The following is a 24,103-nucleotide window of genomic DNA, read 5'->3' as shown; positions in this document are numbered from 1 at the left end:
TACATTAAATATAAGTTGAACATTTGCATTATTTCTACCTCTTTTTAGTGGATGTTACAGAAGTAAGTGAGTGGGGTGATTTTTGTGTTTTGTGTGTTTTTGGTTTTTGATGGAAGAAACTTGCTTTTTATTTAGTTCTCTTTTTACAAAAGAGGAAGATGAAATCCATCAAGATAGCCCATATAGGAATTAAGTTTTTCTAGGCTTGATCAAATTTGATCTGCTCACTCAGGGTTAGATTAAATTGTTCGTTTTTTTCGGTACTTTGTGAATCCTGTATCTTGCTTTCCATTGCCATCCTTAATATCAAGTATGCACCTAATTTTTAGTCCTCATTCTTTCCTACTCTTCCCCTTTTTCTACCTCTGTACTTTATTGGCTTTTATCTAGCTCAACTATGCAATGTCTGCTAATGTAACAATGTATACCCTATTGTAGATAACATGTATATATATCAAAGTGTTGTAAATTTGTTATCCTTATTCTTGGAGGCAAGATTGAGGTTTTTTTCAAACACAAATGAAACTTTGCTACTATGGGAAGACCCTCAGCCTCTTTAAAGATGACCAGAGGTTAACAAAAGTGAAACTGACAGGGAAATCTAGGTTTTCTTAAGCTTTCCTCATATTAAGCTACAAAGTGACTGACCTTAAGTTGCACTTGGGTAGTAGGCTACTAATTCATAGCTTTATGTCCAGATAGCCTTCTCTGAAATTAAAAACAAAACAGAAAACATACTGAAGATCATAGAGTGACATTTTATGCCGTGAAAATCATGGTCATGAAACCTTAATAGCTGTATATTACAACTATTTCTGTGTATTTCTACCTTTTTTCTTTAAACAACCAAATGCCAAATTGAAATATTGGTCACCTGCTAAATCTGGACACAAATCTGCAAGGATAAGGACTAAACTCTGAGAGTAGTTTACTAGGTCAGAACCCAGCACATACATACTTGTTAACATCTACTCAAAGTGCATGTTGTTAAGCTCTGTAGGTGGTCAGTAAATAAGTCAGTTGTAGAAGAGAAGCAACTGCTTGCTTGTCTTTTCCCTGTTCCCCTTGTCCATAATGCATACACATGTCAAAATAACCAATAGTACTTAGATTATATCTTCCTTTTCCAAAACAATGAAACAAGACATGTTTATAGGATACATCTACATTTTTAATAAATTGAAAGTTTCCTTGCCATTCATTTTTATGACCTGATTATAATTTGTGTGGAAAGTCAAACACTATTACAAAATATGAAGTAGTAAAGTAACATAAAGGGACCAGAGGCACAAATCAAGTAAGTCATGGGGTGGTGAGGCCTGGGGTTGGGAAGAGGACAGTTAAGTTTCCAGTAAGAAAGATTTCTTCATGCGACTATACAGACTCACTAACTATAGTAAGACCAGCTAACATTTTTCAGTTTGGGGGCTCTAGAATGTGTGGATGATGTATAGGATATGGTCCCTCTTGAGATTTTAGATTGAGGGAACAGGGAAGATTTCTGACATCACAAGCTGTACATTTGAAAATAGTTTTATTAGTTAAGCCCTTTGCAACCTCTCCTCTGGCAGAACTGATTTCTTTATTGATTGTTACTCCTCATCAAGAGAGGTATTGTATACTAGAAGGCTGAGAGGTGCCTTTATAACAAGTCCTTATTAATTATAATAAACTGTCTTTATCAAGTTAATGTATCACCCTTACACATTAGTAGCCATCAGTGGCTAGATAGCTTCCTAATAAGTAGATTAGATTCATTCTTTCTTAATCAAGAAGTTCATTTAAGTGTCTATGTACAGCAATAGTGCAAAGATATTTTTCCACTTTTCTTTTTGGAGTATTACTATATTAGACATATGCAACCTAGGAAAGTTAGAGGTTGTATTGCCATGACTATTTCTTTCATATTTAAAAGTTGTCTTTGAGGTAGTCTGGCCATAAAATACCTGGGAATGAAACTGCCTCCATTCTAAGACACAGCCATTCATTTAACAAGGATTTAGGGCAGGTTAAGTTGATGTTTGCTCCAAGTTGCCATGACAAGTTACATTCCATTAAACTCACCTGACGTGAATATAAAAGGGTTAGCTCCAGGAAGGTGTGAAAATTTTTCTTAGTAAACAAACTTGAAATTTCAACACTAATAAATCTTTGATCTTAGTGTCATGATTAATTTTGCAGCTTTAAAAATAAAAGTGCCCTGCATTAGTTGCCTTTTGAGGTAACTTCAAGCATATGTTTAAAATTCTATATTCAAATAGAATAAGATGGTGGTATTTATATAATTCTGAGAATCGTGAATGAATGTGTATTCTAGAACCATTGGCCTGGAAGAGCTGCCTAAAGATTAAATAATGCAGTTCCCTTGCCCCTTGCTTTGTAAATGAGGCACACATAGGGTATAAATTGCCCTGTTGCTCAGGTCAGGCAGTGACATTGCTGAGTAAACTCAGTTGTACCATTTCTTTGGGGTGGGGGAAGAATGGGGGAACACTGGTGTTAGAACCCAACCTCTCATTAGGCAGACACTCTACCACTCAAGCTGTGAATTACACTATCCATTTAACTTTATGGCTTCCTGCATAAACTTGGAGGCTAGTGTTCTAAGAAAAACAAAACTTGTCCAGCAGTTTCATTGTCTCTTTGGGGATCAAAATAAATCATTAATAACAAAGTTTTGTTTTTTTTTTTTTTATTGACTTCTAGGCCTGGAGGTGTGGCTTAGGCTGTAGAGCTTGAAGCCCTGAGTTGAAACCCCAGTCCCAGCAACAACAAAAAAATTGAATCCTAAACCAAAAAAAGTAGTGACAAGTCAGTAGAACTAGAGATTAATTCTAGTCACATGCAATTGGGAGAGGATACCCTGCTTTCTTTTTGGAGTTCTGATCAGAACAGGAAGAAAGAGTCAGTCTTGTTAGCCTGGAGGCTTTTTTTTTTTTTTTTTTTTTTTGATACTAGTAGATTTTAACTAAGCTGGTGGAGTGGCTCAAGTGGTAGAGTGACTGCTTAGCAAGGTGGCCCTGAGTTCAAACCCCAGTAACAACAACAACAAAATAGTAGATTCTAAGAAATTTAGATGTTATAAGCCATGGTTGATGGGACCCATTTCTTAAATTTACATTGATATGAAAAGTTCAATCCTGCTGGGCACTTGTAATCCTAGCTACTCAGGAGGCAGATATCCGGAGGATCAAGTTGAAAACCAGCCCCAGGCAAACAGTTCTAGTGACCCATCACAAAAAAGGGCTGGTAGAGTGGCTCACAGTGTTAAGAGCACCTGCTTAGCAGCATGAGGACTTGTGTTCAAGCCCCAGTGCCATATGTATATATGCATATATATGTATACATATTATATATGTGAAACAATGTAGATACATGATACAAAAATGCTCTTGTCAATCTGGTAGTAATTACTAATTTTTGTATAATTTTGAGAATATTGGCATTAATTTCCACTGTCATCAATCAGTTCGTTATCTGGAAAATTAACCTGAAAATGTGCAATTTAATTTCCCCTACATCAAAGTTACAAGCAATTTCCCCTGCAAATACTGTGAAGGTGGGTTCTTTGCCTGTTTATAGACTCATAGGTGGACACGGTGGGCATCTCGTTCATTGATGGGCATCAGTAATAAGGCATTTGGCTACCTTGAGGGTCATACTTAGTCCCTATATTAGTTTCACTCCACTGAATTTCTTCACTTTTGCCATTCAAAACACTGGATAGAAATCATATATTTAGCTCTCGGGGCTTTGTTATTTTATTCAAGTTAAAGGTATAGAGGCGCTCCAAATTGGAAACTAAAATAACTCACAGTCGGTAGTTGTAGAATTCTTTAACTTGAAAGGCAAAAGAAAATTAGTATTTTAGTGTGTATGGATAAAGAATTGTGGGGTGAGATGGGGAAAAATTTTTAAGATGACTAGCTTATAATTCCCCCTGCCTAATAAGTTCATGATTTGAAGGGACAGATGTGGTGTGGACTTTTAATTCTTCCAACATTCCATCATGTTAATTATTCTTCCAGTTAAAAGAGGCAGTGGAGAATAACTTAAGAGTGGCTGCAGTTATAAATAATGTGCTACACATAAGCACCCAAAGGCAGAGATAATGATGGCATTAAGGGTTTAAAGAGAACATGCCTTCATTGTTCATCATTTAATGGTTGTTTTCCCTAGAGATTCATCTAAAATGTCACCATTTCTAGGACCAGAGTTTATATGAGTACTAACTATATAAACAAAACACCCCTTAAAATTCCTCTCAAACATTGTATATCTTAGAGAGTTAATGTATCTGTGGACTATCACAAATGTCAATCTTGGTACATTCAGCATGAGTTTAAAAAAATGCTAGTGGAGATTAATGATACAATTTAGGGTTAATTTAAAACCCTCTAAGATGTGTTCAGTGTTAGCAAACTCCTCTCCCTATTTCTGTTTATACAGCCACAGGGATACTAGGGCGGTTTTGTGTGTCTTTGGTCAGCTTTTTTTTTTTTATTCTAGATCCATACAATTTAACACATTCTAAATTGATTCTGTCTCACAGAACATGAGTAAAATGAGGGATTGAGTAAGTAGGTGACAAACACTGTAGATTATTTGGATTTGTAGTTCACTTAACCAGCTAAACAAAAACCTGTTTGAGAAACTTAATTTTTTTCAAGTGCTAACTTTAATTCTACATGAAATTTTTCATAAAACAATAGCAGTTTCCATTACGCAAGCTGCTGGAATTACAATGCCAAGTTTTAGGGGATATTGTAATATGGGTTGTTATATTGATAATTTTATAGTTTTACATGTAAGTATATGGTCACATTGTATATATGCAACAATAAACTTAAATCCTTCTGTGTCTGTCCCCTTCCCCCATATTCTTTTTAACTTTACAATCATTAAGTTTCTGTTCCCCTAGGGTATAGTATAAATACATTTTAAGAATTGGTGAGTATATTTTAATAATTCTTATAGTAATTGGCCATACAGAAATACTCGTGATGAGATGCCAGAAAGCCTTATGATAAAAACCAAGTTGAATTAAATCAACACTTAATAAGTTACTGTGATCATGCATATAAGCATAAGTTGAGCTTTGTTGACCCTTGTTCCCACGAAGGGCTAGAATAGGAATAAGCAAACTATGGCAAGCACAGCCTGTGTTTTTATAGACTGGGAGAGGAGGAATATGTGACTGATGCTGTGGCCTTCAAAGCCTAAAATATTTCCTGTGTGGCCCTACACAGAAAAAGGTTGTGGTTTCTGGACAACAGCAATTAAAATAAATATTTTTAACTTAAGATTTCCGAAACTAAGTAATGCTCAAATGGCGAGTGGTAAGCTGGAGCCCCTGCTGGTCATCAGTACATAGTAAAGGGAAGCCAGATGAGCCAGGAGTCATAATACAAATGTTCAGAACTGGTTAATGAATAAGCAAATAATTACATACCACTATGTCCTAGCCAGTAGTAGTGAAGTAATGTGACATTGTCAAATTTAAGGCTGGGGATATAGGTCAGTGCTTGCCAAGCATATGCAAGGCACTGGGTTAAATCCTCAGTATATAAAAATAATAGAATAGATTTAATGTAAAAAAAAAAATTTGGGGTATATTTAAACTATTGGTATAGGGTTATATAGCTTAGTGGCATATAGGAAGAAATGTAATTGAGAACATACAGCTGGATGTGGTAGCTCACACCTATAACCCCAGCACTTAGGAGGGTCAAGCCTTTAAGGCCAGCCTGTGCTATGTAGGGAAAGCCTAGCTCAGAAAACCAAACAAACAATAGTTACATCATCACAGGGACTAGAAAATATGGACCTTAGTGTATCTCTAGTTAGGAGTATTATGTAATCTCTTACCCACTAGTGCTAAGAGGTGGTACAGCATTCCCTGACGTATCGTGTTGTCCCTTTTGCTACCACCCCTCCAGTACTGAGGTTTGAATTTAAGGCCTCATGCTTGCTAGGCAGATTATTTTTCAGATAAGTTCCCCTGGTTTTGCCAAGGGGAGGACCAAAATCTTCCTACTTACGCCTTCTGTGTAGCTGGGATTACATGTGTGAACTACCATGCCTTGTTTGTTGGTTGAGATGGAGTCTAGATAACTTTTTGCTTTGGCTGATTTCCACCTCCGGAGCCTGTGGTTCTCCCAACCTCCACCTCATAAGTAGTTGGGATCACAGGCATGCACTATACCATACCTGGGCTCTCATTGTCCTTATTTTAAAGAGAAATAGAAGTTAATAGGCTAAGTAAATTGTGAGCCAGTAGCTGTATTAATGTGCTCATTATTCAAAGAAAACAAGCTAATTGGGTAAATGACATTAATCATTGGAAAGAGATTATTTGCCTTCTCAATGGGAAGACAGCTTTCAAAGATAGCACTTGTTACAAAGGTAAAAGTTTCGGTGCAGTGGAATCGCTAATTACTACGTGTACTTTTTACTACTTGGCAGACTAATAATAAAGTCCATCAGATCCAGTAAGCAGTGAAGGTTTTCTTGTAGCACAAATGATCTCTTCAGTGAGGTGTGAGCATTTTATAAAGCAATTAGCAAAGCTCTGTTGGTCTTTAAAATTGGCCAGAAATGTACGTATATCCTACAGGCAGCTGCCCACTTTGGATAGCGTTTGACTCCTATGCCAATATTTTAAGTAGGAGCTCTGTTATATTTAAAAACATTCCCCAAAAGAAGAATCTACTTCACCAGGTAATGAGTAAGAGTAATGTTTATTTTATTGGTGATTTCACAGGAGAAACTAAAGAGGATGTTACATTGTAAAACTACCCCCTCCCCTTTGTTTTTTAAACAGTCTCATGCAGTTGTTTCATAAGCTGTTTTTGTTGGAGTAGGGGAGTTGCAAAGTGCGCTTTCTTAGCAACTGTTTTGAGTCCCCTACAGTAGTAGTTGTCTTGGGCAGCCCAGGTTGTCTTCCTCAGCAGTTGAGAGAGGTTTGCAAACTTACCAGGTAAATGTGTGTATCCTGATACGGACTTAGAAGTAGTCAGTACGCTCTGTTCTTTTGTCATGTGCTACTGATTTTTAAGGTCCCACTGGGTACAGGACTGACAGGTGTCACAAAGGACACAGCAATCTGTAAAAGCAGAGTATCAGCCTTACATCTTTGGGGGCATCTCAGTGGATTTTGCCCAACATTTTACTAGATACCTGGCAAACCATGACTGCACTATACAAGGTCTTTTCTTGCATCTTGATTCCAATCCTGCCTGGGCCTACAAAGTCTCTTATTTGCTAACTTTAGTACTTACCCTAAACCTAGGCCCTAAGTCCATATGAACCAAGGTAACAAAGAGGTGTAAGTTTTCATCATGAGTAGGTGGTAGACAATTTAAACTAGGTTAATAAACTTGGAATACATTATTTCAGAGCTTGAATGCCTTAACAAAGCATCTGTGAAAAAGGTTTTTCTATGGAAGGGAACCCCCCCTTTTTTTTTCTTTTTTTTTTAAATGAACTGAGGTTTGAACTCAGGGCCTTGAGCTTACTAGGTGGTCTACCACTTGAGCTGCACCTCCCAGCCCTTTTTGGCTTTAGTTATTTTTCAGGTAGGTCTTAAGCTTTTTGCCCAGGGCCAGACTTGGACCATGATCCTCCTGCCTATGCCTCCTGCACAGATGGAATTACAGGCACATACTGCCACTCCCAGCTTGTTAGTTGAGATGGGCTCTTAGTAATCTTTTGGCCTCAGTTGACCTGTAATCTCAATCCTCCTGAACTTCCCCTCCTGCATAGCTGGATCACAGGCTTGTGCCACCATGCCCGGCTCTGTGTTCTTTTTTGAAACAACACAATAAAACTGAGGATTCCAAAGCATATTTCCCTTTTGACACAAATTGTTCACTCTGAGAGCTCTAATCCTTCCATAGATATTGTTCAGCTGATTCTACAAATTTGAAAGATGGAACCAGCCAAAGAAAGAAGTGATTGCAAGCAGGCTTAAGGCAACCACATCAAGGTGGGGAGGGGAGGAAGAGTTGTTTTTGTTGTATGACTGGTTGGGCAGGGTTTTGACTCAGAGCTTCACACTTGCAAAGCAGGCACTTATGCCTGAACCACACCTCCAGTCCATTTTGCTCTGGTATTTTGAAGATGGGCATCTTTTGAACTATTTGCCTGGGCTGGTCTCTAACCATGATATCTCTCCATCTCAGCCTCTCAAATAACAGACACGAGCCAATGACACTCAGCTAAGCTAGTGGTTTTAAAATGTGGGTCCTGAGTTAACTTGTAGTTAACCTGGTTAAAATGCATGTTCATGGCAAATTATTAAATCAGGTCTGTGTTGTTTAAAGTTTCCCTTTTGAGATACTGAAAATTCAATGCTGACATCTCCACTAAGGAGACACGGTACTTAATAGTGTGCTCCTCACTTACGAAGCTGGTCAGTATTTTAATAAACCCTTTAGGAATACAGATAGTATAGTCCATAATATAAACAGTTATAGAGAGGGGCATACTTGAGCAGTCGTTTTCTTTTAGAGATCTGTGTATTTACAGTGCAATCCTACCGGGAAAGGAGAGGGGTGGCTGCTATTTTGAACTGCTGCACACAGAATTGCATCACAGCTGAGATCTGGTAGTGCTTCTTTCTATTCTTGTTCAACAAGTAAAATATATGGTTGGCTGTAACCTCATACTTTAAAAACAATTATTAGAGGTCAAATAATGTTAATACCACTTAGAAGGATCAGTTGGGGTCAGGAAGATTTAGAACTTAGCCAAATAAACTAACAGATTAGCAATCAAAATTTTTATCCAAAAAGAACAGTGCCTACCTGTATAGGTCAATATAAACTGATACTGCCCAGTCAAGTGGCAATAGGTTCCATCCCCACCACCGCCAAAAGAAAAAAGTGAACAAGTTACATTAGCGTCCCGTGAACTTAACTGTTTAACAGGAAAGCAGTCTTAATAGAAAAATGGAAATAAGGGGAATCCAGGCTCAAAAACTAGAGTCTCCCTACAAAAGGAATTCATTCAACTTTATAACATCCCGGAAGTATTAAGACAGTAATCAGAAGCTTTCCCCCCCCCTTTTTTTTTTCCCCTTTGGTGTCCTCATTAAACCAAATTATTCGCTTGAAGAACCAAACATCTGGCAGTAGAAGATAGAAAACCGTCTTCATGACTCCCTTTCTGGCCAAGACACTAAGGTTTGGGGGGGGCTTATTTCCATAAAATAAGTTCAATGCCCTTAATATGAGTTATTTCGAGAGGTGGTGGTGGGGGGTCTGAAACAGGGTCTTGCTATTGTAGTCCAGACTGGATGCACACTCGTCATCCTGCTGCCTCAAGCCCTCCTCAGTGCTAGGATTACAGGTGTGAGGCACCTTGCCCAGCAGGTTTTTAGTAAGAACTTTGACTCCCTTGAAGTCAGTCTAATCAAGCTCTGAGAAGTCCCGTGTCCCTGTGTAGCGTTTTTGTGGAAATAACCCTTTACCATATACAGTCTAACCGGCGTATCCTAGCCATGGACACACCCAGGATCCCCGAAGGGCTGGTCAGCAGCTTTGCGCTCGAGGAGAAAGCTTCGCAGAGCGCCCTCGGTGCTGTGGTATTTGCCCCTGTAAACTCTACCAAGCCATCCAAACCTCCTTCCCTCTGGTGGAGCGAGCTGTGCGAATGGTTGTGCCGCTGGCCTGACGGCGTGCAGGGTAGCCGTGAGTCAGCGAGCGCGGGCGCGGCTGGGGGCGTGGCCCAGGCTGCGTCCTGCGTCACAAGGGCACCGCCTTCGGGCCGCCTAGTGCCTTCCGCCTCCCGGCTCCCGCGGTAGGAAAGCTGTCCATGCGCGGTTCTGCTGCTGCATCTCTCATCGGCTCCGCGTCCCCTCGGAGGACACCAAACACGCACTTCCGCTGCAAGGCCCTTCCTCTGCTCTGAGGCGGGAATGACGTACGGGACCCCGGCTTTAAGCAGTTGCTGCGTTGGGGTTCTTAACTCCTTTTCTTAGTTTAATCCTCTCATTCCTTGCCCCTCCATAACCGAACAGTGCCGCTCCCACCTCTGCCTGGTCTTTAAACAGTAGGCTCATGTTTCAACCCGGCGCAGCCGCCATCTTCCCAAATACTGGTTGTTGCTTGTCTGCCCATTGTCTTGTGCACCGACAGGAAATGACCACTTGGGTTTTGTTTGGTTTTTGTTTGTCTTCTTGAGATAGGATCTCGCTATGTAACCCAGACAGAACTGGAACTCAGGATCGTCCGCAGTTCTGGAATAACAAATTCACCACCACTCCCAGCTGCCGCTTACTTTTTCATGGCGCTTGGCTAGAGAAGGCAGGAGCAGTAAAGGTCCTGGCTGTAGATCTGCCGTTTATTTTATTCCAGCTCCCCATCCTTACAAGCTGTGTACAGATCGAAAAGTTTACTGAGCCACCTCTTACCTGTTAGGTTAGGTAGATGGCTCAAATAAAGTAATACCATGCAAAGCGCTTAGAAAACAGTACCAGGAGTGCAGCAGTATCTGATGGAAAGGGGAAGTAAAGGGAGCATAGGCTAAAGCGTGTATCAGGCCCTGGGCTCAATCCTCCACACAAAGAAAAGGGTGGGGAGGGAGGTTCTATCCAACACATCTTTGTTCAAGGCCATCTTACATTTAGGTACAGAAAGTGCTTTTGATTCTGCGTGCTCATGTCAATATGGTTGACATGTCCCAGCAGCCTTTCAGGTTCCTGGTTCCTAATGAAGTATTCTCTTTTATCTAACTTGACTTGCCCTTTTTGCGGGGTTTGTACTAAATGGATATACTCGGGTGATGAACAAGCAAAAGTTTGATAGTATCGTGTTTTCATTTCACAGAGGAAACAGAGCAAGCAGTAGACTAGCCATTTCCCAAGTACATTTTAGGCTTTTACATGACAGTAAGCCATAAATTACACACACACACCCTTTTAGGTTTTTGTCCTTGCTTCATGGATAGCTAGCCTCATTTGGAATTAGAGATCAGCGTGCTCTTTAAAGAAGAGAAAGAAATGCTAGTAAAATTGAACATAACAAAAGAGATTATCTTCCACAACAACAACAAAAAAAAATGTAAGCTCCAAACTTGTGACTCATTCATGATCCACCTAGTTTTTACATACTGAGGAATAATTGAACTCTTTTCTTCTAGGCTGGATTGTTAGTTTGGGTTTCAGTTGCTTCAGACACAATTCTCAGTGGTCCATAACTGAGACTGAATGACATTATCAATAACTACAAAACACACTGTGGAGTAAAACTATCAGATCCCATATTGCTGGAAGAGCTGGACATTCCTTGTCCTTTAGGACATTTTTTAGGTGGAATTACAAGGTTTATGTGAAGTTTAAAAATATAAATACAATCTGTGGCCACAGAGATTGGAAGGACACTTAGTTTTGAGGAAGCATTGATTGAAGGAAGCATGGGGTACACACTTATAAAAGTGCATCTACTATGGAGTTAAGATTTGTGTACTTTATGACATCACGATAAATAACAAAACCAAAATTTAAAAAGCTGGGATATAGCTCAGTGGCTGTGCTTTCCTGGCAGCACTGTAAAAGAAAAAAAAAATCAATGAAAGACTAATGATATGGAAAAATGGTCGTCATACAGTTTAATGGGAATAACATTTACAAGATAATCTCAGTTTTGTGGGGAAAAAAAATTGCATTTTTGTATGTTTGTGATAGTATGTGCACCAAAATGTTAATAATGTCCTCTGGCTATTGGTAGCTATTGGGATAATAAAGAATTGTATTATTTTTTTAACTGTTCTGCAGTGCTATGAGTTGCTTTTGTAATAATGGGAAAAACAAAGTTATTTATAAATCCTTTGTTACTTGTAAGAGATGGGTATTCTCTTAGCTAATAGGAAAAAAAATAGATAAATCAAGAAATCCAGACTTACCTCTAGATGTTGCCTCTGGAACTTGGCGTTGAAGATGAGGTCTTACTCCTTTTCGTTTTAAGTTGTTGGGTTTGAGTTTTTCCCCCATCTTTTAAAAAAAAAATGCATGTTTTATTTTGCTAAAATAAATTTTGAAAGATGAAATTTGTGTCAGTGTCATTTTTTTCCCATTAAAAAGTTTTATTAGAAAATTTAAAATGACAGTATGTTAACTTGAACAGCTAGGTTATGTAAGGTCTGAAAATTCCCTTTTTGATATTATCCAATCTTCAAAACATGATTGATTGCATTTATATGCACCTTGCAATTTCTTCATGTCAGTGTCATTTTTTTTTTTTAATTTTCACACAAGTTGCCCAACCCTTTGCCACTTGGCAGGTAAAGAAAATACCTACATGAAAGGCACTTTGAGTAGCAATTGGTATCTAGTAGAGTCAAATTTTGAATTGCTCAATAAAAAGCATAAGATTTGGGTTTTTTTTAAATTGGGATATGAATATATCTTCTCAATTATCACAAAATGTGTCATACTATTTTGCGGAGGCCTTTTTGGCTGGAACCCATTACTGATTGTCTTGTACCACTGTGGGAACTAAAGGGTGTATTTAGCACCCTCTAGTGCCTTTTTTTTTAAACTACAAACTATCTTGCTGAGCTGTTACCTAAAAGAAATGTAAATTTTCGTTCACCTTCTCAGTGTGATTTATTTTACTTCTTTTTCTTAAATCCAAAGAGACTTAGCCTCTCTGCATCTGAATTTTCTCTTAGCAAAGAGATGCAGTAGGTTGTGAGCTTGTACTACTAGCTTCTTAAATCTCTCTAGGCTTCCATTTCCTCATTTGTAAAATGAGGATGCTAATCTAAAAACCAGATAAGGTCCCTCGGAGAACCAAATGGACTACGTGTCATCTGGTTGCCTCACAGAAGTAGGTGCTTGATAAATGTTGGCTCTTTTTACTTTAATTTTATTTTTGCTGTGCTGGGCCTTGAACATCCTGGGCAAGTGTCTGCCACTGAGCCATGTCCTCAGCCCCTAGCTGCTTTTTACATATAAATAGATTCAGTCAGTACTGCAAGATTGAAGACAAGTAATCGATCTTGGTTCAGGTGTCACAATTTGCTAATTGGGGGGTATGAGGAATGTTAGAGTAAAGAATAAAAGCCTAGATAGAATTCTATAATCTTACTGAGACAATACCTGTATTTCTGAAGTCTGGGAACATACTAAGTTTATTTGCATCCTTCACAGTGACTATAACTACAAACAACAAAATACTTGTCTTATTTTAAGGTAAATGTGGTAGATCTTAGAAAACAAGATGAAGAATGATGGGTAACAACAATTTTGAATATTTGGATATAGTTTTCCATTGTTTAAGCCAAAGGCTTTTGGCTTTTAGATTAACTTGTGAACAGGAATTGTGTTATCAATACACAAGTGTTAAAGCAGCATAATTGTGGAACCCATGGGAATTATAATTTACAAATCAGTAAGGTTTGTAAGTGCCAGAATCCTACACTTATCCATTCTCACTTATTTTTAATTTTGATTAGGCTATATAGCTAAAATTTGTTTATTCTGACATAATCCAAGAGATACCTTCTGTCTAGTTCTTTTCTGCATTGTCAGGCAAGGACTTTAGTGCCTAATACCACTACTTCCTGGGTGGTGGAAAGCATTGGGGACTTCTGCTCTTTGAATCCCTGGAGTTTTTGTTTGACCACATGTATAATATATGTTCCCATGCTTATTTTTCCTATGTGCCTTATGTTAAACATGTAACAGTGTTGTCTCTCCTATTGTCTCAGTGCAAAACCAGGTTAATTATATCACATACAGCTATCGGTTAACCTTTTATTGAGCACCTACTAATGTTTGGACATTGTTAACCATTTTACGTACATGACTTCTGACTTTTCAAAACCACATCCAGTAAAGTAGAGGGTATTGTCCCCGTTTTCCAGAGACGATAACTAAACTACATGACAATAAGCAGTAGAGTCTGGCTTCCAGTCTGAAGCTGTTCTAGAGCCTATGGCCACAACGCTACATCAGAAACTTCCCAAAGGGAAAATTCAGAGTTTCCAGTAGTGCACGCTGGAGGAATCTGAGCCCCGTTCAAGCACCAAGCTATCAGTTTTAAGGCTTCCTTCTTTTCAAGAAAGCCCACCTATCTAACATGCCATGATGACAATTATTTGAACATTTATTTGACACCTCAGTTTTCAAAGCTTGGCCTAATGAAGTATCTCATTTTCTATGCTAGAAAGCCCTTTGCATTTGTCATCAACTGAGCCTCTGAGCTGGGGAAGCAAGTTCTTTTCTGGCAGAAGATTGCAGCTGCTATTATTTACCCCCCAGGGGATAAGCAGCAAATCCCAAGCTCTACAGCCGGGAACACTTTGGTCTGGCTGTGCAAGCATATAAAAGAAATCAAGACAAAGGGGGAGGGGGGTTCACACGCTGGCCATCCTGGTTACAGTGCACTGGGAATGAGCTCTCCTGCTGGAAACTGCCTCAGAACCAAAGGCTCTGTCTTGGCCCGCAAAACCATATTCATCAGCCCTTCAATCAGCCGGGAACCTTCCCTACCCATGTGCCCATTCACTTAGGCCAAGCATGTGATCTCTTTTGCCTTTCCTCTAGCTCTCCCTCCTGATCCCCACCCTCTACCCTAACCCTCTCTTGTCCTTAAAAGCTTCTGAATGCCAAGGCTTGTGTGGGTGGACAGTTATAAATCAAAGCCCCAGACACTGGCGTGGGGGTGGAGCCACCAAGAGGGTGAAGGAGCCACAACTTGAAAATAAATGAGCCTCTTTCATCCCTGTAGAATTTTTGTTGATTTTAAAGGTCTGCTGTTTTGGCAGGGCATCTCCTCAGAAGCTAGGGTTTCTGGATCTTTTAGAAACAACAAACAGGAGCTAGAGAGTTGCCCATATGTCCTCTGTTACAATTTTAGCAAAACTTAGGGACCCGGAGAAATCCTGTTGAAACAAGTCTCCGTTTCTCCTTCAGTAGAACAGGTTTCACATTTTCAAAGCAGCGTAAATCATAAGTTATTTTCTCTGTAATTGAGAAGTTTCACAAAATGAGAGAAGGGATCTGTCATTTAAGGAAAATTCAGTCTTGACAGTTTTCAATTATCTGTGCTAGTAGAAGAGATCTAGAGACAAAATTCTAACAGGACTTTTTTTTTTTAATTCACTGTTCATTTGCACTTGGCATTATGAGACATTTTAGTAATTAACATTTTAATATGGGTGTGCCTGTGGTTCTGGAAATTTACAACTGTTTACAGCAAATAACAAAGCTACTCATTGAAGATGCTGACAGGGCTGGAATGCTGTCAAATGACTTTTCCAGTCTCTGGACCAACTCTGCTTACTGAGGCCTGGAAACAAAATGGGCTTTGGCTTCGGACAGAGGGAGGTTTAAATCCTAACTGTTCTGCACCTTTTCAGTTCCTCATTTTAAAAGTAGGGAGAATGAAATAATATTAAGTACCTTGACCATGGGATCAGAATTGTAAGGGAATTCTCAAAGGAAACTATGAAATAATCTGGCATTCAATCAGATATTATTTTAAACTTTAAGTAACCCAGATAGGTTGCAATTCTGTGAGTAGGCCAAAGCTGGACATTTCTTGGGTTATGAAGTCTGTAGACCAACTCATCTTTAAGTTATAGTCTGGTTATAGATTATAAAGAGGCCCGGCAAGACCAAGAATGGGCCACACCCTAGAATCACTGGCTGACATCTCTGGCCAGTGAGCCAAAGAAGTGTATTTTGTATTCCTGAAAGCAATCCTGCAGTTGCTCCCTGGAGGACCTGAGATCTTCTGATAGTCATATGAATGAGCACAGAGGTATGCAGGAGAGCTATTGGTGAGATCCTCATTCAGCTCCTTAATCTGGTGAGAAAAGCCCTGAGTTGCAGGCACCCAGCGCAGCTGTACTTCAGATTCCTGAGCCACAGAAACTGAGGTAGCAAGGAGTTGGGGGGCAGGGAGTTCTTTTTTTTTTTCTTTTTGGTGATACTGGAGTTTGAACTCAGGGTTGGAGCCATATTTCCAGCTGTGTGTTTATTGTTTTGAGCTGTTTTGTTTTTTTTTTAAGTCACTGCTCCATGGTTTATCCTTTTTCATCTTGTCTATGTGCTAATACCTGAACAACTATAATTGTCAATAATTAATTTAAATTAGTACTATGGCAGATGTGGCCCTGAGTTCCCCATGTTGCCCAAGAGGCCAGATGGCAAGAAGGCTCATTTGGACAGTCTGCATAAACCCTTTGCACCACATGCACAAATTCTGGATTGTGTCTGTTGAGGGATGGGTGATTAGAATCAGGCAGAAAGAACTGGAAACTAAGTGCCCAAGCATGAATGATCTGAAAATATGAGATGAATTTCTGCAGTTTTCCTTACCATCCCTATTATGTCACATGTCCTGGATTAAGGAGGCACTCTTGATCACTGAAGTGGAATTGGGTTCTTGTGCCCATAAACAGAAGAAAACTTAATTAATTGTACATTCTTTCCAAAAAGCTCATTTGTTTTCAGCTCAGTAAGTAAGACACTATTCAACTAAATGTTTACATCTGGTAATACTTGGGACAGTGTTCAACAACTATAACAAACAGATGCCCAAATACAGAACCAGTTCAACAATGTCAGGGGTCTGGTTTCCTTCTCTTGTGCTACCATCCTCAGCACATGGCTTTCATGTCACAGTGCACAGCTCCCACCCTCAGCTCTGCATTCTTGCAGAAAGGGAGAAAGTGAAGACAATCTCCTTTTTCAGGGCAATAGTCCAGATGTTGCCTGCTCACTTCTATTCCTGTCTCTGGTCACACCTAGCTACAAAGAAGGCTGAGAAACGGAATGACTATGTGTCCAGCTAAAAACTATTATATAAGAAAAGAGGCCAAGAGTGATAGCATCTATCTGTAGTCCCAGCTACTTGGAAAACTGAGGCAGGAGGATTACTTGAGCCCAGGAGTTCAAGACTAGCCTGCACAACATAGACCTGGCTCAAAAAAAAAAGAGCATACTGGAGAATAAGTATTTTCTTCCATGGTTCCCTTCCTGTGGTTTGCCACTCCAAACATATCTGATAAATAATTCAAAGTGCTGAACTAAAAGCCCATTGAATTCCTCTTAAAGAAAATGTTAAAGACTGGAAACTATTTTACCTCCTCCGTTATTTCTGGATAGCATAGAAAATACAAATCACTAAGAATTTAAGAATTAGCATCATAAGACTCCACCCAGTGATAATGGTGTTAGGGTTTTGATGTCTTTCCAGCTACAAATGTAAATATCCATTATATAGCAGCTCCATGGTGATTTCCTTTACATGATCATAAGTGGCCTATAGTATTGTGTGTTGGTCAGAGTGGGGAAATGACTTTTAACCTGTCAAATAGTTGTAAGAAAATAGAAATTGGGAGATTTGGATTTTCAGTTCCACCTCATACCTGACGCTGAACAACTTTAAAAAAAAAAAAAAATGCTGGGCACTGGTAGCCCCAGGCAAATAGTTCTCAAGCCCCTATCTTGAAAAACCCTTCACAAAAATAGGGCTGGTGGACTGGCTCAAGGTGAAGGCTATGAATCTAAGCCCCAGTACTGAAAAAAAAAATTTTTTTTTTTTTTTGGTGGTAGTGTGAGGTTTGAATTCAGGGTCTAACTTATTAGGCAAGCCCTCTACCACTTGCACCACATCTTCAGATCTTTTTTTGCTTTTATTATTTTTGAAGTACAGTCTTGCAGTTTATGCCCAAGCCAGCCTGGATCCCTATCCTCTTACTTATACCTCCCACACATCTGGGATATAGGCATGTGCCAATATGCCCAGCTTTTATTGGTTAAAATGGGGGGAAGAGTCTCCTAAATTTTTTGCCCAGGCTGGCCTTGGACCAAGATCCTCCTGAGTAGCATGAGCCACTGCGCCTGGCTGTAAGTTAAACTTTTTCTTTTTTTTTTCACTATTGGAGTTTGAACTCAGGGACTACACCTTGAGCTACTCCACCAGCCCTTTTTCTGGTGATAAGTTTTTTCAAGATAGGATCTCACGAACTATTTGCCCAGCCTAGCTTCGAACCTCGATCTTCCTGACCTATGCCTCCTGAGTAGCTAGGAATACAGGTGTGAGCCCCCAGCACCCAGCTTTAAATGTAAACTCTTAATGTTCCATTTATTAATCTGTAAAATGGTTTGGTTTGGTTTTTTTTGAGAGTGTCTTGCCATGTTGCCTAGGCTGGTCTTGAAGACCTGGTCTCAAGTGATCCTCCTACTTCAGTCTCCTGAGTGTTAGAGGTGTGTGCCACCATGCCCAACTTAGAAATTGATTATATTTGATCTTTCTAATCTCCATCCCTTATCTTAAAATAGTTTGGAAAATCAATTATTCCTTTATACTTCCCTTCAAGTACTCTTGGGTGCCCACTGTATGGACAGTATTAGCAACAAGACACTCAAACCCAGCCCCATTGAGTGGACACTAACAGGTAGGTCATGTCAAAATTTCTGAGAACAATCATCTGAGATACATATATGTGAAGGGTGACTATCAAGGAATGGCTACCAATTGTCCATAACATTTTTTGGTCTTTCATACCTCTCTTCATATCTGTTCCCCCAGGGCCAATGTGGGGTAGTAGGTAGGGGACCAAGTAGTCAGATGGGCAGACAGGGTCTGGCGTGGTTAATCTGCCATTTTAGTCCCCTCACCTTGCTCTCTTACCCTGTCAGTCCTAAATCTACTAATATACCACTAAACAGCAGTACCAAGTTTTATCTAGTCTCTTCTATTTGCCCCACCCTCTGACAGGAATGTAGGAAAACAGAGATTTGCAGAAGTTGGTAAAAACCAGTGTCAGAAGGCAGAGTCCATTTCTAGATCCAAGAAAAACTTCCTGTTTTGTTAAGATCCTTCTTAGGAGCGGAAACTAGTTCTCTCAAATGAAAACCACAATGAATAATTTCACTGTGTCTTTAGTAAGCCTGAAATCCCAAGAGAAGGTTGGTGAATAAGAAGAGACACCACCAGATATCAACCCCCAACTGAGCAGGGCTTCCTGTCCCTTCCCCATTCACCACTTCCTGAAGGACCAGTGACAACTGGTAGAGTGGGAAATTTGGGGCAACCTGGCAAGGCTACAGCAAACCCTCAGTAGCTTGCTCAAGGACTGTGTAATTCAAATTGTTCATCCCTTCTCTGGATGGAGTTTCCTTTTTTACAAAAAGGTTTAGAAAAGCTGCTGTGTTTTCCTAGACTTTGCTGCAGTAATAAATGAACACCAGAATCTTGGTTTAACCCAAAGCTTATGTCTCACTTTCCTTTATCCAACCAATCCCAGTTGGTGATGGAGTAGGAAATGGAGACATGGGAATCCATTCTAGAACCCTGGTTAAGGCTGGGTGTCTTTAGCTCATGCCTGTAATCCTAGCTACTCAGGAGGCAGAGATCAGGAGGATCACAGATCGAAGACAGAATAGGCAAATAGTTCTCAAGACCCTATCTCGAAACCCCATCACAAAAATGGGCTGGTGGAGTGGCTCAAGATGTAGCCCTGAGTTCAAGCCCCAGTACTGTTAAAAAAAAACAAAAAAAAAAACTGTGGTTCATAGTGTCTGGCATTTGGAGCAGTAGGCCTCTGCCATCCTAGCAGTAAGAGGAAGAGAATTCCTAGAGAAATTCCTACTTGCTCTTCTGTGCTTCAGCCTGAAAGTGGCACTTCTGTCTCAATGGTTGAACAGACCAGATGACATGGGGACTGCAATAGATAGGGGAGTCTATAGGTATTTGGTGAACAAAGTGCATCTTCCATAGTAGCCTTTTAATGCTACACACATGCTATGACACGTTGCAGCTGAGAATCTTCCATGGAGCATGTATGTCTCATCTAAGGTTCATTCTGAGCATCTTAATGGGCACGCCTCCAGTAAAAAAATAGCCCCACCCTATTTAAGGATGAGTTTTACCAGAGGGTTTTACCCTTACAGTTGTTTGCTCCTCCTCTGGAATTTTTTTGTTTTTTTTGGTTTTTTTTTTAAACTAATTAGCTAGTCTACAGGAGCTAGTAACTCAGCGTGGCCACAACAATATGTTGTTAGGGGACTGACAACATCGCTTGGTGAACCTGGAAAAATGGATTGATCAGTCATTGGAATCAAACCTAGTTTTTTAAAAAAAAATCATGGAATCTTAAACTGTTCACTTATAATTCCACAGAAATACCAACATTAAGACTGAAGAATTATTCTCTGAAGGATTGTTGACCAAAATTGTTCAAAATATATTATGATTCAAGCTTCCCCTTGCAGTTGACTCATGTTTGACTCTTGGCCAGTGTTTTTATGAGCAGGGAGGATGCTCTGCACTCATCACAGTCAGCTAAATACATACACAGTCCACACACACATAATGGAGTGCTCATGAATGAACTTGTAGCCCTTGCCAGGAAGTGAGTATATCACTTTGTAAGTGTTACTTTATCCAGGTCTTAACTTCTCTGTCTTCCCCTTTTGCTCCTTGGGGACATTTTGTCATTCACCAAAAAGGCAGGAGAGAACAAGGGAAATACAGATGAGCCCAAAGCCGACTTACTTCACAGGGTGGCTCTCAATAATTTTGTTTGAGTTGGCCTGCTTTGGAGCTGTTTTGGGACACATGAGGTTCTCCAATCATGAGGCCCTTTCCAGACCTGATTTCCCCTTGGAATGACACATTATACTCCTTCAAAAGTGGCGATTATAAATTCCTGCCTGGGGAGCAGCAATTGCTTTGAATTATACACTATTTGAATAAACCAGTATGGAATTAACAAGGCCTTATTGTTCTGTACTCCTTTATTAAAATCAGCTATAGTAATTTCTGGTGACATTATATTCCCCTGCCTAACAGTTGACTATGCAAAAGAATATTTTTTCCATACTTTAATTGGGCCTTTTTAGTTGAATGTAATAAAAGATGCTTTTCACTTTTTATCAACACTGAACAGGAAGAATAAAGTATCAGGTTCTTTCAGTTCACTTTTTTCCCTTTCCTTCTCTTTGGTATCTCTGATATGATTCTATGCATTAGAGGTTTCTTGGATTTGAGGTGCCCAAAATAGTACTCCATGACTGCTCTATACATGCAGAAATGCACATACCATATCCACACAATTTAGGATTCTTCTTTATAATGTGTGCATATGTTATTTATTAATGATAACAAGAGCCCAGGATTAAATCAATAATAATCTCTGGCTCATGACACACTCTCATCATTGGTCTGGGAATGCTATTTTCAATATGTTTTTATGACAACTCAAGGCAAACAGTCTACATTTACTCTTCAATTTTTAAAAAATATTTTTTTCTGGTACACTGGTGGATATCTGGTCCCAACTACCTGGAGGTAAGGCAAGAAGGATCACTTGAGCCCTGGGTTGGGGGCTAGTTTAGGTAATATTACATGACCTTGTCTCTTAAAAATTAAAAAAAACAAAAAACACAGGATATGATGTTGCCTGTAATCCCAGCACTCTGGAGGCTGAGGCAGGAGAATGGTGAGTTCAAAGCCAGCCTAGTGAGATCCTGTCTCAAAAACCAAGGGCTGGGGATGTAGCTCAGTAGGAGAGCCCTTCCTAGAATGCCCAGTGCCCTGAGTTCTATCCCCAAACTTTAAAAATACTTCTTTCTCATTCACTTTTCAATCATCTGCAAGTAGAACTTGATAACTAAGAATAAACCTACTAATATTTACCCAATACTTAACTTCCTAACTATAATTATTTTTAATGGAACAGAATCTATTTACAATGACAAATTATAGAGGTAGGACTAATAAAAATGTTGAGACCAAAATGTCTAACAAGGCTTTAAGTAATATGGTGGATGATAGATAGATAGATAGATAGATAGAGAAATAGATATTAGGGAGTTTTTTGTTTGTTTTTGTGAGACAGGGTCTCACTATGTAGCTCAGCCTGGCCTTGAATTCATGATCCTCTTGCCTCAACCTCTCAAGTGTTGGGATCATATGCAAGAGAATAGACCCTTATAAATGTTGCTGGTTCAGAGAATGTGAAACCAATATATTAGAGCTAGCATGGAGTCTTTCCTAGCTGGTTTTAGACCAGTTAAATCTAATAAAGCTCATGAAGATAGTCAACTGGAAGCCAAAATAACCACTAAGAACATTCTGTATTCCATTAATAAATAATGAAAGTAGATCTATGCTCTGCTGAATAACAATACAAATTCTACTTATTTATATAAAACTTTAGGCCTACATGGGCTATCACTTTTCCAACAATAACAAGCTAATATAAATCAGGCTTTGATGAAATCCACAAAGGAATAATCTTAACCAATTTGTCCCCAAACCATCCTCAGATCTTGTGCCTAAGTTGAATCTTTTGTGCCAGGAGAGAGTTGGAAGGTATTTCAGATATAGTTATACTATAAGAAGTGCAATAAATTATTTTAAATCATTAGATCATGACCATTAATTCCAAAAAAAAGGCCAAGTCTGCATCTGCACCAAAAGGATTTACTCTGTGAAGATGTAAACCAGTTCCTCATTTCTCAAACCAGAGACTTCTTTGAAGGGGAGGGAGGGAGGAGGGGAGGAGAGGAAAGTTTTATTTGAGGGAACTAGGGTTTGAACTCAGGGTTTCGCACTTGCAAAGTAGGCACTCTACCAGTTGAGCCACACCTCTGATTCCTTTTTTGCTCTGGTTATTTTAGAAATGGAGTCTCTGAACTGTTTGCCCAGACTGTCCTCAAACTTCAGTCCTTCCAATCTCAGCCTCCCAAGTAGATAGGATTACAGACATGAGCCACTGGCATCAGGCTCAGGGAAAAAAAAAAAAAAAAATTAAAGAAATTATCATTGCTGCTTTAATGATTTTGTTAGCAAGGAAATTGATAGAACTAGTTCCTTTATAGAACCTGTTTCAGAGTTAAGTCATAGATAAAATCTTAAATTGGGTGGGCCTTTTATAGACACTTCACTCACAGGCAATGTAAACAAGAAAGCCCAATAAGATCAACAAAGCTCAAGCCAAAATCACATAGTAATTTATAGGGGAACAATAAATATGTTACACTATACCTTAAAAAGAAGTTAAAGTAAACCAAAATCTCATGAGCAAGTAGAAAAATAACCATGAAACTTAGAAAAACTGCAATCCATTCCTGATATTCCATTCCTAATATTGATTTTTCCCCCAAATGATACCATAATTTATAAATGGGTTCAAGTATTCAGGGTTGCTTCTAAATCAAAAAAAGTTTTTAAAAAAAATCCAATTTGATCCCAAAGTTTCTCATATTTGGTAAACTATTTGGGGAAATTCCATTAAATCTGCAGGCCAAGTAATTTTATTTACTCTAACACTCCAACCTTTCCATTTCATTTTGATTCAGCAGTTGTTATAAAACTGAGGAGACAGCTGGAATAAACCTAGAAGCTCTCTTTTTCAAGAACAAGCTACATGAGCATCCTGGGCAGATAAGTCATTTTCTTCTAAGTCCAGGCCCTGGGTACTGTTGAGAAATGTTCTTCATGTTCCTGTCTGCCTCTGATTGCCCTGTGGTGACCACTGGCACCTCTCAGGACACCAGATTATCCTATTGTTAGAAGCTGTGCTCTGGCACAGGACAGCTGCACAGTGAGTGGCCATGATTGTTCTAGCAAGGATTTAGGAGGCTCAGTGCCACCAGGCTGGTAATTAGCTCCTGGGCTATAGCAGAGCTATAGGAGCCTGCAAGGTCTTACACATTTTCTCCCCTTCTTGCTATTCAACCTTCCACCCTGCATTGATCTAGTTCATCAGACTACACTGTGCCTAAGTTTGCCTCATCAGGACTGAAGCTCTGTCCCTTGGCTGGGGTTCAGATATCCTGTCTTGCTTCATGCCTTCCTATCTATCCTTCCATAGCCCCCACTGGCTGGGGCTCTGCTAGGAATAAGTCAATTGCCCAAGAGTCACAACTTCATAATGGTAGTCCACCACCTAGGCCATCCCATGGTCATTCCTGCTGTTTACTTTGCTCCCTGAATATACTGATAATTGTCTGAACCAGATCCTAACTTGCCTAATCTCAACCCACTTGCTTATCTTTCTAACCAGTATAGCCTGCCAGGTTAGTCTCCTCAACTCTAACCCCACCTGATCCTGGACCCTCCCTTTTTCCCAATAG

The 24,103-nt window shown here is 39.5% G+C and overlaps 1 pseudogene; it reads left to right on the top strand.

Annotated features, from left to right (window-relative positions):
- The window catches only part of LOC141420671 (uncharacterized), a 135,326-nt pseudogene that overhangs the window by 9,799 nt on the left and 101,424 nt on the right, over window positions 1-24,103 (top strand).

Source organism: Castor canadensis, chromosome 2, assembly GCF_047511655.1.
Source record: "Castor canadensis chromosome 2, mCasCan1.hap1v2, whole genome shotgun sequence".
In the NCBI taxonomy this organism is placed as follows: domain Eukaryota; kingdom Metazoa; phylum Chordata; class Mammalia; order Rodentia; family Castoridae; genus Castor; species Castor canadensis.
The sequence above is the reverse complement of the archived record's forward strand: the minus strand, read 5'-3'. Positions and strand labels throughout refer to the sequence as shown.